Source organism: Kryptolebias marmoratus, linkage group LG2, assembly GCF_001649575.2.
Source record: "Kryptolebias marmoratus isolate JLee-2015 linkage group LG2, ASM164957v2, whole genome shotgun sequence".
Lineage (NCBI taxonomy): Eukaryota > Metazoa > Chordata > Actinopteri > Cyprinodontiformes > Rivulidae > Kryptolebias > Kryptolebias marmoratus.
Window position 1 is genome coordinate 767,561 of NC_051431.1, and position 12,711 is coordinate 780,271.

The 12,711-nt window shown below is 42.0% G+C and overlaps 1 protein-coding gene across 2 annotated transcripts in view; it reads right to left on the reverse strand.

Annotated features, from left to right (window-relative positions):
- si:cabz01090165.1 (uncharacterized protein LOC100333421 homolog) overlaps nt 1–12,011 on the reverse strand; it is a 304,518-nt gene extending 292,507 nt beyond the window's left edge. The window contains exon 1 of one of the 2 annotated variants that reach the window (XM_017431082.3): nt 10,840–12,011. The gene's annotated coding sequence lies outside the window, so the exon portion shown is untranslated. The remainder of the gene's footprint in view (nt 1–10,839) is intronic. The other variant, XM_017431081.3, reaches the window with a different exon arrangement.
- Nucleotides 12,012–12,711: the final 700 nt, after the last annotated feature.

The following is a 12,711-nucleotide window of genomic DNA, read 5'->3' on the forward strand; positions in this document are numbered from 1 at the left end:
GTGTGTGTGTGTGTGTGTGTGTGTGTGTGTGTGAGAGTGTGTGCACTCACTCTGTGTTTGATGGACAGTGAAATGGAGGGTAAACCTACAGTGGCTTCACCTTGCAGCAGCTTCCATCTGCCTCTCACTCACACACAGCTCTGCTGCAGCCTTGTATTTTTGCCTGTGAAATCCCAAGTTTTGAATCTCAAAGGAGAGTGTCACACACACACACACACACACACACACGCTGGAGGCTCCACATGATTCAGAGGAAGAAGAAGACGAGCCTTAACACCGTGTGACAGACAACATGTACATCAGGAGGTGGAGTTCATCAAATCACTGGAAAAAGGAAAAACTGTTTGAAAATCTGGTGTCAGATAATATATCTTTATAATCATTTATTTATTTATTTTTTAAGTGAATGTCCACTTGGGGCTTTGGAAAGGCCACCCTCACCCACACACCCAATCTGCTTTATTTCTCACTTCTTATTGTGACTCAACTGACACATGCAGTTACTGAGGTCATTTCTTCTGAATCCTACAGCACCATCCATCACCAAACTGCCGCATGCGACCTTTGACAGAAGCAGAGACTTTTGGAGAAAGACATGTCACACAAGAGAGACAAGCAGACAAATAAAGCAACAGAACAGCATAAAGTCTGTAAAGGAAGATGAGAAGAGTGAGAGTTGAAGGTGTGGAAACTGACAGAAAGAGTCAGCTGTAATGAACCTTAGATTACTCTCCTGCTGAGATTCGCTGACTGACATCTGTCTTGAGTTTACACCAGAGTTGAGCTCATCATGTGTCTTCATGCTGCCATGTCTCTGGAGATCTGCACCACGCCCGCTCAAATTCAATTTAAACCTGACAACTTGTTTGTTTCCTCTTTTCTAATTAATCTCTTGGATGTGAAGACTCACACTGTTAGCAAGGTGGAGGGAAATAAAAATAAAACACAAGGATGATCTGCCCTGAGAATTTAAAGTTGGTTCAGAATGCACCTTCATTGTTTGTTGGGACACCAAAAGGCATCAAAAACAGACTTTGAATTGGTACCAATTACAAGCTGAGTGGTACTATTGAACTAAAATATACTTTTTTAAACACAACTATTCATTATTTCAGCAAGAGAAGGTGTGTCCAAACATCTGTCTGGTTTCTTAATGTCTACAGATGGTAAAATTTATATAAAAATGTAATCATCCCAGTCATGTCACTTGTTATATAAAAGATCAAGACAGAGCAGAGGTTTCCATCCATCCATCCATCCATCCATCCATCCATCCATCCATGAAATCTGGACACCCCTCTCCCCAGCTCCTCCTGGTGGAGTGTTCCCAGACTGAAAAGGATATAGAATCCCTCCAGTGAGTCCTGGGTCTGCCCTATAGTCTCCTCCCAGTAGGAAATGTCCAAAAAATAATCCCCAAAAACAAAAAAGGTAAAAGGTCAGGCATCCAAGAGACATCCTAATCAGATGCCTGAACCAGACTCAGCAAACTTCTTTTAATGAGTAAAAGAACCCCTCATTACTGCAGACAAGCTCCTGTTCCGTTGGTCCAACTCCTGCATCATCCTACCACCACTCAGGACCAGAACTCCCAGATACCTAAACTCCTCTGCTTCATGCACAGATTCATCCTCAGAAGAGAGCATTCAAACTTTTTACAGGTGAAAACCATGGCCTCAGATTTCATCCACAACAAGCAGATCAGAGACCCCTGGGTTCCCAAACCTGAACCCCTCCTCTCCATGACTGCATCTTCAGACCCTGTTTGTGAGAACCACTAAAAAGATCAGCGACAAGCGGCAGTCCTGGCATGAATGAGGTCCATTCTGTGCTGAGAATGAAGATGCAGCTCCTGCTCTGCTTTTTCAATGGTTAACTGTGTGAATTCAACAGTGATATACCTGGAGTTTTACCTGATTGACTGATGCTACTGAATCATTTTAAAGTTAAAAAGCAGTGTTAAAATAAGTGAAAATGAAAATTAGCATTTTGTTCTGCTCACTGGGTTTTTATCCAAATCTGATTATCTCAAAAACAGCCGAATCAACTGCAGATGCATTAAAAACATCAGACTGGTTAAAAAGTTTCAGAACTAATGAAGTCTTTTTTAGTTTCCCAGGTGCTCACATCTGGTTTAGCCTTCTTCTGCATTGTTAGTTTATCATTCCAAGTTTGTTTTCATTTTGATGACTGTTAATTAGTCCTATCTAAATGCAACAAACCGCTGATTTCAGCATTACAAAAACAGGAATTCATTGCATAAATGACTTACTGTAAAAGTCCCACCACACCTCTGCACTCGGAGGTTACGTTGTTGGATTTCTTGTGTTTTTATGTTCCTAAGCAACAAACAAACAACTATACTAAACTCTTTGTCATGTTGACAGAAACGAGTCTCTTGGGTTTTCGGCTCAATCATTTTTCCACCTCTGTGAAATTTTCCATTAGTATGACAAAGAAAAGGAAGTGAAGTCCCTTATTTGGGCAGCTATGTAGGCCGAACACTTGTGGTCTATTTTTGAGGAGCTTCATAACAACAACCTTATGAGAGAAAAATGTTTAAAAATAAACTTGAGACAAATCATGAAGAGGAGAATTAATTAGCACATTATCACAGTCATTGTGATTTCTCAGTAAGACTGTTGGTGGAAATTACAGCACCGGGTGAAGAAAAAGAACCGGGAAATTAACAGGAAAATCTAACACTGATTTGGAATCCAGCTTTTGTCAGAGTACTGTCATACTGTTTGCTTCTGATAAATATTCTCATAAACAGAGAAACAAAATATTTTAAACCTTCAACTTCTGTCATATAAGATTATATTTGGAAGTCTACATCCCTGAGGATCTCTCCTGGACTCTCAGCACCACACCTCCGTCCAAGAAATCTCAGCACAGGATGTCCCTGCCATCCTCACCACCTTTCACTGAGGCAATACTGAGAGCATCCTGACCAGCTGCATCACTTTCTGGGATGACAACTGCTGTGTGACTGACAGAGAGACCCTGTGAGAACGTCTGAGGGAGTCATCAGATTTTCACTCCCTGCCTCGGAATCCATTCTAAAGCAGAAAGGCAAAAAAAAAAACCTTGGTATCGTTAAAAATTCCTCTCAGTCTGTCCATAGGCTGTTTAACCTGCTGCCATCTGGACCACTCCACTGAATCAAGCACAACCAAAATGTCCAACAGCTTCATTTATCAGTCCCTAAATCTGCTGAATCTCCAGTAAGACAGTCAACACTCCACCTGACAGGAAGGACCTCTTTAATTTCATCTAATCGCTTTCAAAAGAAAGAAATATAATTGTTGTAGTCAGTCACATTTGTTTGTTTGTTTGTTTGTTTGTTTGTTGTTGGATCAAGAAGAGGAATTACAGAATCACTCTGAAATTTGCAGATCTAAAAAAATACCAGCATCAGATTAAATCTGGAAATTAGTCTTCAGATAAAATAGTGTTGAAATCTTGGAGAGCTGTTGGACAAAGTGGATTGACATGATTCACAAGTCCAACACCACAGATGTCAGTTGAAACAGAGAGGATAATGAAACTTCTTCAAGAAGGTAAATCATCAAGAAATGTTGCAAAAGATGTTGGCTGTTACCAGCAAGTAAAAAACTGGACAAAGGACAAACAAAATTGGAATGTGGTAAAAAAGGGAAACATACTGGAAGTCCAAGGAAGACATCAGAGCATCATGGTGGAAAACTTAAAGCAATATATTTAAAAAAAAACAGAAAATAATCAACAATATAAATGAGAAATAAGTGGGCAGAAACTGGAGTCAGTGTTTATGACCGAACTGTAAGACATCACTTAAAAGACAAATGAAAGCCAACATTAAAACCTAAATCACAAACAGAAATTAATAAAGATGACTGACTGATAAAAAAAAAAAAAAAGCAAAGCATCTACCTTTCCACAGTCATTAACTGGGCCTGCATGTCAGGTAAAGGCAGTCATTACATCATTAATAGATGTCAAAGTCTACATTGAGTTTTGGACATTTTTTCTTATTCCAATAACTGAAAGAATGTTTGGTGACTTTATTTTTCATGATTATAATGCATATTTCCTTAGGGAAGGACAAATACTATCATGGGTACATCCTGCCAACAGTCCAGACCTCAGTGAGGTGAAGACCGTCCCAACTGTCCCTACCGTCTCAACTGTTCCAACTGTCCCAACTGTCCCAACTGTCCCTACCATCCCAACTGTCCCAGCTGTCCCTACCGTCTCAATTGTCCAAACTTTTTGAAGTTGCTTTTCCGCCATCAAATTCAATATTACCTCTAAAGAAATACTACAATTTCTTAGTTTAGGCATTTAATATGTTTATTGTGTTCCACTGGTAATAAAATATGAGTTTATTAGATTGGTAAATCATTGTATTGTTTTGTTTGTTTGTTTTTCTTTTTACATTTTACACAATGTCCCAATTTATGAAATATCGGGTTGCAATGAATTAATAAATAAATAAACAAAATCACCTACCGGCTATCAATAAAGTCCTTGGGACAGTTCCACTATAAACAGCTAAGATAAATATTCAGTGGATTCATGGGCTTATTTGTCAGAATGACTGTAATTTAAGTACTTATTTGTGCTGCAGTGGTGTTAGTGTTCCTGCTGTGTTGACACTACAATGCTGAATGGATAAAAAGCAGTGAGCACCACATACAGCGTTTCTAAGACAAGCACGAGCAAAAACGAAATGAAATTAGCTGATAAGGAAAGGCTCCTGGGTTTTCTACAGTGAAGCACGGTAACTGTCGTAGCATTTATTTTTTAAAAAACATCACGTCTGCAGCAGAAAACAGTCCTACTGCAGCACACTTTAAACAAGACAGGAAGAGAGCGACAGAAGAAAGGGAGAAAGAAATACGCTAAGTGAGGTCAGGCAAGGCAAGTGGGCTGCATGGTTGGATGGACAGATGGACGAGGACACAGATGGGCGGATACTGTCGATGGAGGGATTGGGTGTATGACTCCGGGCTGCGAGATTAAACAACAGATTAACTCTTCTCTCAAACAGTATGCAGCGTTTCTGCCACAATATAAAACTGAACACTTCTGGCAGCCTCTTGCCTGGTTCTCGTTCGGAGTTATGTAACACCTCCTCTCAGGTAATGAGTAACAATTCAGGAACTCAGCTTTAAGAACCACATTGAGAGAAGAAAGCAGCCTCCAAATGTAGTACAGCATTAAAAGGAAACGTTTCCGCATGACATCCTGCAAATATTAAAACACTATTTAAATCACAGAGCAGAAGTTTATCAAATAAAATGTTTAACTTCTGCTGCTTCTGTAATAACAGACATATTTACTTTTAAACAGACTGGTCAAATAAAACCTAATTTGTCGTTTAAATTAGAGGTCTAGCATTGCTTGAGGAAATGCACATCCCCGCCACATTTTATGACTTTTAGACTATGGTTGTCTTTGGTTGAGAAAAGAAGGACTTGTAGATATTTTGGTCAAACCTTGAAAATCCCGACTTTATGCAGAATCATGTCACTTCATCAGCTGGAGAAGTCCGTCCACTGATTAGTCCTTGAAAATTTCATTAAAACCTGTTCAGAGATATTTTGCTAACAAAGAGACCCACAAACAGGGGGAGAAAAACAAACATTATCACACACTTTTCACCTTCTAGCAGGCAAGAATAAAGACAGTCATGTTAGAAATACTTAGTTTCAATGGAAAACCAGTTTGTTCTAACATGTGGCCACAATTCTGTATAATTTTAAAACTAACTGGATTTCTGAAGCACAGTGGAGTTTGTTGTTTAGGGAAAAACATAAAAAGATTTTAGCTGTGAACTTGTATGTTTCCTCCTAATTTAAGTATTCAGAACTTAAACTTAACTGATGAATGACATTTTCATTTTGGTATGTGTTTGAAAAGCTTTCTGCGCTGTCTGAGAGAAAAAAGCAAAGCAGAGTCACGGATGTGTCACAGGTACGAGGAGATGAGAGATGCATCAAAGTAGAGGAAGAGTGTGGAGGTAGAGATGTGCAGCCTCTTTCTCTGCTAATGGGATGTGAAGTATAATGTAACACTCTGCACATAAACAGTCACCACTGATCTGCACATTTTCCCAGACTTTGCATGTCTGCTTTCTGTTTTAAACCAATCTACCTTTTGTTTCCTGTAGGAGGAGGAGAGTCCTGTCTAACCTGTTCAACATGTCCAACATGTCTCTGTTTCCCTCTCATCCTCCTCTGGCTAACCTTTACCTGCCCAGTTAGGACTCTGCTTTAATGCTGAGGAGTTCCCTTAAAGGCAATAATTCTAAAAACATAAAAAACATAAAAGACTCAAATACAACCTGCATAATTTCAGGCAAATTAGGATTTGTCTAACACATGGTGCAGCCATGGTGTTTTTTACTCAATGATGTTTTTCATCTTTATTACTGATCACCCAGGAAGTATAAAAAACACTAAAAATACTGGACAAAAACACCATACTTACACACCACCACTGTAAAACTTTAGATAAATATAATCTGCTAAGTTTTGAAAAGTTCCAAAGGTTCATATTTTCCTGCCTGTTTAAAGTCCTGAACCACCAAGTGCCTCCATTAAACAATCATCAAACACGTCAGAACAAGGCCCACAGCTCAATTTACAACAATTCATCCAATCTGTGTTCAAATAAATTAAATTATTAGTAAAACCCACATTTGATAATGGCACTAATAAAAACTCTGGGGTGCTTTTGTTTGTTCAACTGACCAGAAAGCAGTAACAGTGCAGCTGTGAATTCTCAGCCTCTGAAAAGCACCATGTCTGAAGTGTGGTTGTAGTTTAGATTTTATTAAAGTGTAGAGGCTTTTTTACAGGGTCTCTGTGTCTGAACAACACGCAGAAAAAGTTGATGCAACAAGGAAAACAACAAGGATGTAAAACAAGTTGCTTCTGATTACTGCATCACAGCTAATCCAAACGTTAGTTCACTTTTAACCTGATGATTCTTTATTTGTTTATCATGTTGCTTACTTGTTAAATTTCCTTCTGTGTTCTAACTGGGTGGTTATAAGTGTGCATATACTTGACTGAAGAGCAGAGAAAAGTGGTCTTTTCTTCATTTTTTTACCACAGCAACACCAGGAGAACCCAATCCTTTTAAGGATTATCATTTCTACACAAAAGTTCAAAACAAAAACAGAAGCAGATAGCCCCCAATACAGCCCTGGTCAAGAGATGATAAACTCATCATCTTCTCTTTGCCTTTCTGTCCCAAACACCTCACCCTAAAGCCCCACTCTGGCTTGTAAAATCCATAACCTTTCAGATGCACAAAAAGACTTTTTCACTGTGAATGCATTAAACAAATGCTGCCATCTCAATCAGTGGGAAGGCTAAATCAAATAGCTTCAGCTGTGATGGCCACGCAGGCTACGGAAAAATTGAGGACATTGAGTTCTGACTGTCAGCTCGAAGCAGAGACTACAAGAAATAAAACATTTTCTGAATGTTTCACTGCACAAATAAAAACCACACCTCAGCACAGTTCTATGGAAAGGCGCCACATTGCAGCTTTCTCTGACTGCAACTACAGACACAAAGGAATGCAGATTATAGTATTGCAAACATGAAGAAGCTGTTCATTTGTTTGACTAAACGATGCTTGTACAATTATCTAATTAGGCTGTTCTATTTTAGGGTGCTGAGAGTCTTCAATAAGTCTGGAATTCATGTAAATATTTTAGATGTTACAAATATCTGCTAAGCAAGCTCACAAAGTGTTAAACATGAGTTATATAATTCTTCAATCATGGCTTGGACCCCATTCATCTTCGCGTTCTGCCATAATTTTAGACATATGCAGCTCATTTCTATAGTTTATGTGTCTCTTTATGCTGCTGTTGTTCAAATCTGTCCACAGCCAGACACAAACAACCTGCCAAAGTGCCTAAAGATGAATGCAGTCCCACACAGGGAGACAGTGCAGACTAACCGCCCCAGCTGGTTCCTGCTAACTGCATGTATCAGTGTTGCTGACGTGGAGCTCTCCGTGGTCCTGAAGCTCCAGGCCTTTTCAGATATGTCAGAACTCACTGCAGCATGTCAGAAACTTCAGCAGCCTCCATCCACTGCTCTGAAGTCAGTCTCTCCACATTCTGACACTCAGCGTGGTCCATCTGCTCGTCTGAAGCTATCCATGAATGTCAAGCAGCTTCTCTCGTGTCTGAAGATATTTTTGGACTGATCCTTCAGATGAACAGAAGCCGTCTCAGTGTGGAGCTGCTCCTTGTTCCTAAACACTCCCTGTTCTTTGAAGGATTCTGTTACCAAACCAACTCTCTGACCTGTACTGTTTTTCTCTGCTGTCTTCTTGAATTCATCCTAATAATGACACAATTTTATCTCAGTACATTTCTGTTTGTTTGGGACTATAGTATTATAGTCCAGCACATTGACGTTAAAGTCTGACAGAGCATCTCTGTTTTATTGAGATGTACACTATATTGCCAAAAGTATTCACTCATCCATCCAAATATTTGAGTTCAGGTGTTCCAATCACTTCCATTTCAGGTGCCTAAAACCAATTACCTAGGCATGCAGACTGTTTCTACAAACATTTGTGAAGAAATGGGTCGCTCCCAGGAGCTCATTGCATTCCAGGGTGGTACTGTGATAGGATGTAACCTGTTCAATAAGTCCAGTCATGTAATGTCCTCTCTACTAAGTATTCCACAGTCAACAGTTAGTGGTATTATAACAAAGTGGAAGCGATTGGAAATGACAGCAACTGTTCATGAAGTGGTGAGCCATGTAAAATCACAGAGGATGCTGAGGAGCACAGAGGTCCCCAACGTTCTGCAGAGTCAATCACTACAGACCTCCAAACTTCACGAGGCCTTCAGATCAGCTCAGGAACAGACCAAATAGAGCTTTATGGAATGGGTTTCGATGGCAGCAGCTGATCCAAGCCGTCCATCACCAAGAGCAAAGCGTCGGACGCAGTGGAGACGTGTCCTCTGGAGGGACAGATCACGCTTCTCTGTCTGCCAATCCGATGGATGAGTCTGGGTTTGGCTGTTGCTAGGAGAATGGTTCTTGTCTGCCTGCATTGTCCCAAATGTAAAGTTTGGTGGAGGCAGGATTATGGTATGGGGTTGTTTTTCAGGAGCTGGGCTTGGTCACTTAGTTCCAGTAAAAGGAACTTTTAATGGGTCAGCATACCAAGACATTTTGGACAATTTCATGCTCCCAACTTTGTGGGAACAGTTTGGGGATGGCCTCTTCCTGTTCCAACATGGCTGAGCACCAGGGCACAAAGCAAGGTCCATAAAGACATGGATGAGGGAGTTTGGTGTGGAAGAATTTAACTGAGCTGCACAGAGTCCTGACCTCAACCTGATAAAACACCTTTGGGATGAATTGGAGCAGAGACTGCGAGACAGGCCTTCTGTCCAACATCAGTGTCTGACCTCACAGATGAGCTTCTGGAAGAATGGTCCAAAGTTCCCATAAATACTACTAAACCTGTGGAAAGCCTTCCCAGGAGAGCTGAAGCTGCAAAGGGTGGGCCAACATCAGATTAAACAATATGGATTTAGAGTGGGATGGCACTCAAGTTCATTTATGTGTGAAGGGAGGCGAGTGAATACTTTTGGTAATATAGTTTCAGCTTCAGATTTTTCAGCTCCAATCAGACTAAATCACAGTTTGACCTGTTTTCTTTTATTTATCATGTATAACCAGATCTGCAATGGCAGTTAAAAATAAGTAACAAAGCGTGTTCCTTTTAAACCTAATAAGAAATTAGTCTTTTTTTTTTATTTCTGAAATGAGATATTTCCTAATTTTAAGGGACAGTCAATCCTAACCCAAATCTGGGTTATTACATATTAATTCTTGGGTTGGTGCTAGCTAGTTGGCCCTAACTGTGAATAACTGTCATTAGCATCAGGTAGCTAGCACCAACTATTGTTTTTTTTAGGAAACTAAGCTCACTGCTTTGTGCAAACTGAAGTTATTAACAGAGTTAACCTGGTTAAACATCATCTGACAAGTTGTTTTTATCGTCATTATAAAGCAAAGGTCCAGTCAGGTCTGATTTGGCCAACGTGGCCTAAATAGTTGGACCTGGAAGAATGGGACAGTTTACTCCTGACCCAACTAACCGGGTTGAACATTTTGGCCAAACCAACCCAACCTATGGCCCAACAGCTTTAACTAGTTGTCTGAAATATCCAGGAGTTTTTAGAGTGTATTCTGCCCCATCTCCTGGAATCTCCTATGACCTCCTTCTATTTTGAATCTCTTAAGTCCTCTTCATTTCTCTCTTGTCCTCCACAGCCCTCCATCTCCCCTCACATGGCTCTGCCTCACCCCCTCCCTGTCTCCCCCTCCCCTCCCCTCCACTTCAGTTCTCATCTCCTGGCCTCCTGCATAATTGATGTGGCTGTAACACCACTCGGCTGTGGAGCTGCACGTTCAGGCAGCTGGAGAACCAGAAAGTGAAACAAAGCTCCCAGAAAATGGGTTCTATCACAGAGCTCCTGCACGCGCGAGAACGGACGCATCCCTTGATGCGCGCGCACACGTTACCTGCATTCATAGAGGGGCACATGACAGCAAAAAAAAAGTGACAAGAAATGCCACACGAGGCAACAATAAGCCCTTTTCACCATTTTAAAGACGTGTGCAGGATTCTGGACGGTGCCAGCACATGCACGCGCAGAAAGGAACAGTCACACACTGAGCGAGGTGATGGCACAGCCTAATCAGATTACAGCAATGATTCATTTCCTGGGAACTAAGAATAAAAGTATTGTTGGCACCGCTGCAGCCTGGCGTCCCCCTCCTCCGCCATCAGCCTTACCTTCATCAGCCCGCAGCTCCTCTCCTATTCCTCTGCTGAGCCTTCAATCCAAAAATCCCACCTTTTTTTTCTTCTTGCACTCCGATGGATGAGTTAAATCACAAACCCCCAAGGAGGCTGATCCAGATCTGCAGCTTATCCCAACTCCCGGTGCCCGGTGCCCGGTTCTCCGCACACACAGCAGGCAGTGGGTGATGTTTGCAGTTATTCAGGCAGGAATGCGTGAGGAGCGTGTGCGCAGTCAGGGGGGGAACCGGCACTCAGGTGCAGGTGCTGTGACAGTGCAAAGCCAAGAAACGCATCCAAAAACCAGAAACGGAGAAGACTGGGTGGACGAAAGGGGCTCAAACTCCGACTGGCATCCCGTTTCCCCCAATTAATGGCGCTCCAGTTTAAAGACAAGCTCGTCCCATCCGTGTAAACGCGATCAGTCCCCGGGGACAGATCCACAACCAGATGAGGTAAAGAAAAGTGGTGCTGGGAGGCTAAACAGCTTTAAATCCCAGAAGAGCCCGCAGAGATCCGTGCGCAAACCCGAACCGGCGTGAACAGCCGGGGTGTCCTTGAGGAAAAACAGATATCCGTTGTGAGGTTGTGCAGCTCATCCGCCGCTTTCAGAACATTCCCTCCGTCTGCATGCAGGTTTTAATCCCGGCCCGGTGAAATCCTGCTCCAGCAGAGCCGAGAAAGTCGTCCGGGCGGTGTCCAGCTCCCCCCCTCCTGTCCTCAGCACCGCAGCCTGAAGGATTCTCACCAACTGGGAGATCAATCTGAACCTAAAACTGAGGAAGATGAAGGTTTTATCTGAACGGAAAGCTCAACTTTCAACGAGATCTGGATGAGGTTTCAGTTCAGTGGAGGCTCGCTGTGGCTCTGCATACCGAGAGGAGGAAAAGCACCGAATGAGCCCAGCACCCCTGCTTCAGACCGAGATAATCCTCATCCGGTCTCCGGTCAGATCCCCCTCCTCCGCCCAGTTAAATCCCTGGCTGCATCCCTCCGAGCCCGGCTCTGTGTGACAAGGAGCTGCGGCCGAAGTTTGAAATTCAGCCACGGAATCCTGCGCGTGCTTTCCGCCGGTTAGAGGCGGCTGAGGGCGCACGAGGACGACTGAAGGCAGCGCGCGAGAGAGAGAAAAGACACACCCATATCTATCTATCTATCTATCTATCTATCTATCTATCTATCTATCTATCTATCTATCTATCTATCTATCTATCTATCTATCTATCGCATAGTTTTTACAGAAATGGACAAATGTGTATAATTTCATTAAAGAAAGAAAAAAAAAACACAAAGGGCACTGAAATAAGATGAAAATGACAAAAATAAAAATAACCAAATGAAATAAAAAAAATAATAATAATTAAACCCAGACATGACATTTATTTAAGTTGTGTTTCAACAGAATTTTTTTTTTCTAAAAAGGAAGAAAAAATTAAATGGGTCTTGTTCACTGCAGTCAGGTGATTTCTGTATCTCTGAGACTTCTGCACCTGTCCACAGCTGTCCACACCTGTCCACACCTGTCCACAGCTATCCTCAGGTGTCCACAGGTGTCCACAGGTGTCCACAGGTGTCCACAGGTGTCCTGGTCCACTCCTCCTGAGCTGCTACAGCTGTCTCAGGTCTGAAGGCTTCCTTCTCCAGATGTTTCAGCTCCTTCCACAGATGTTCAGCAGGATTTAGATCAGGGCTCAGAACGCCTCTTCAGAACGGTCCAATGTTTTGTTCTGACCCGTTCTTGGTGTTTTGGGTCATTATCCTGTTGGACCCATGAGCTGAGACAAAGACTGAGCTTTCTGACTCTGAGCAGCACATCTGGCTCCAGAAAGCCTTGATAGTCTTGAGGTTTCATTGGACCCTGAACAG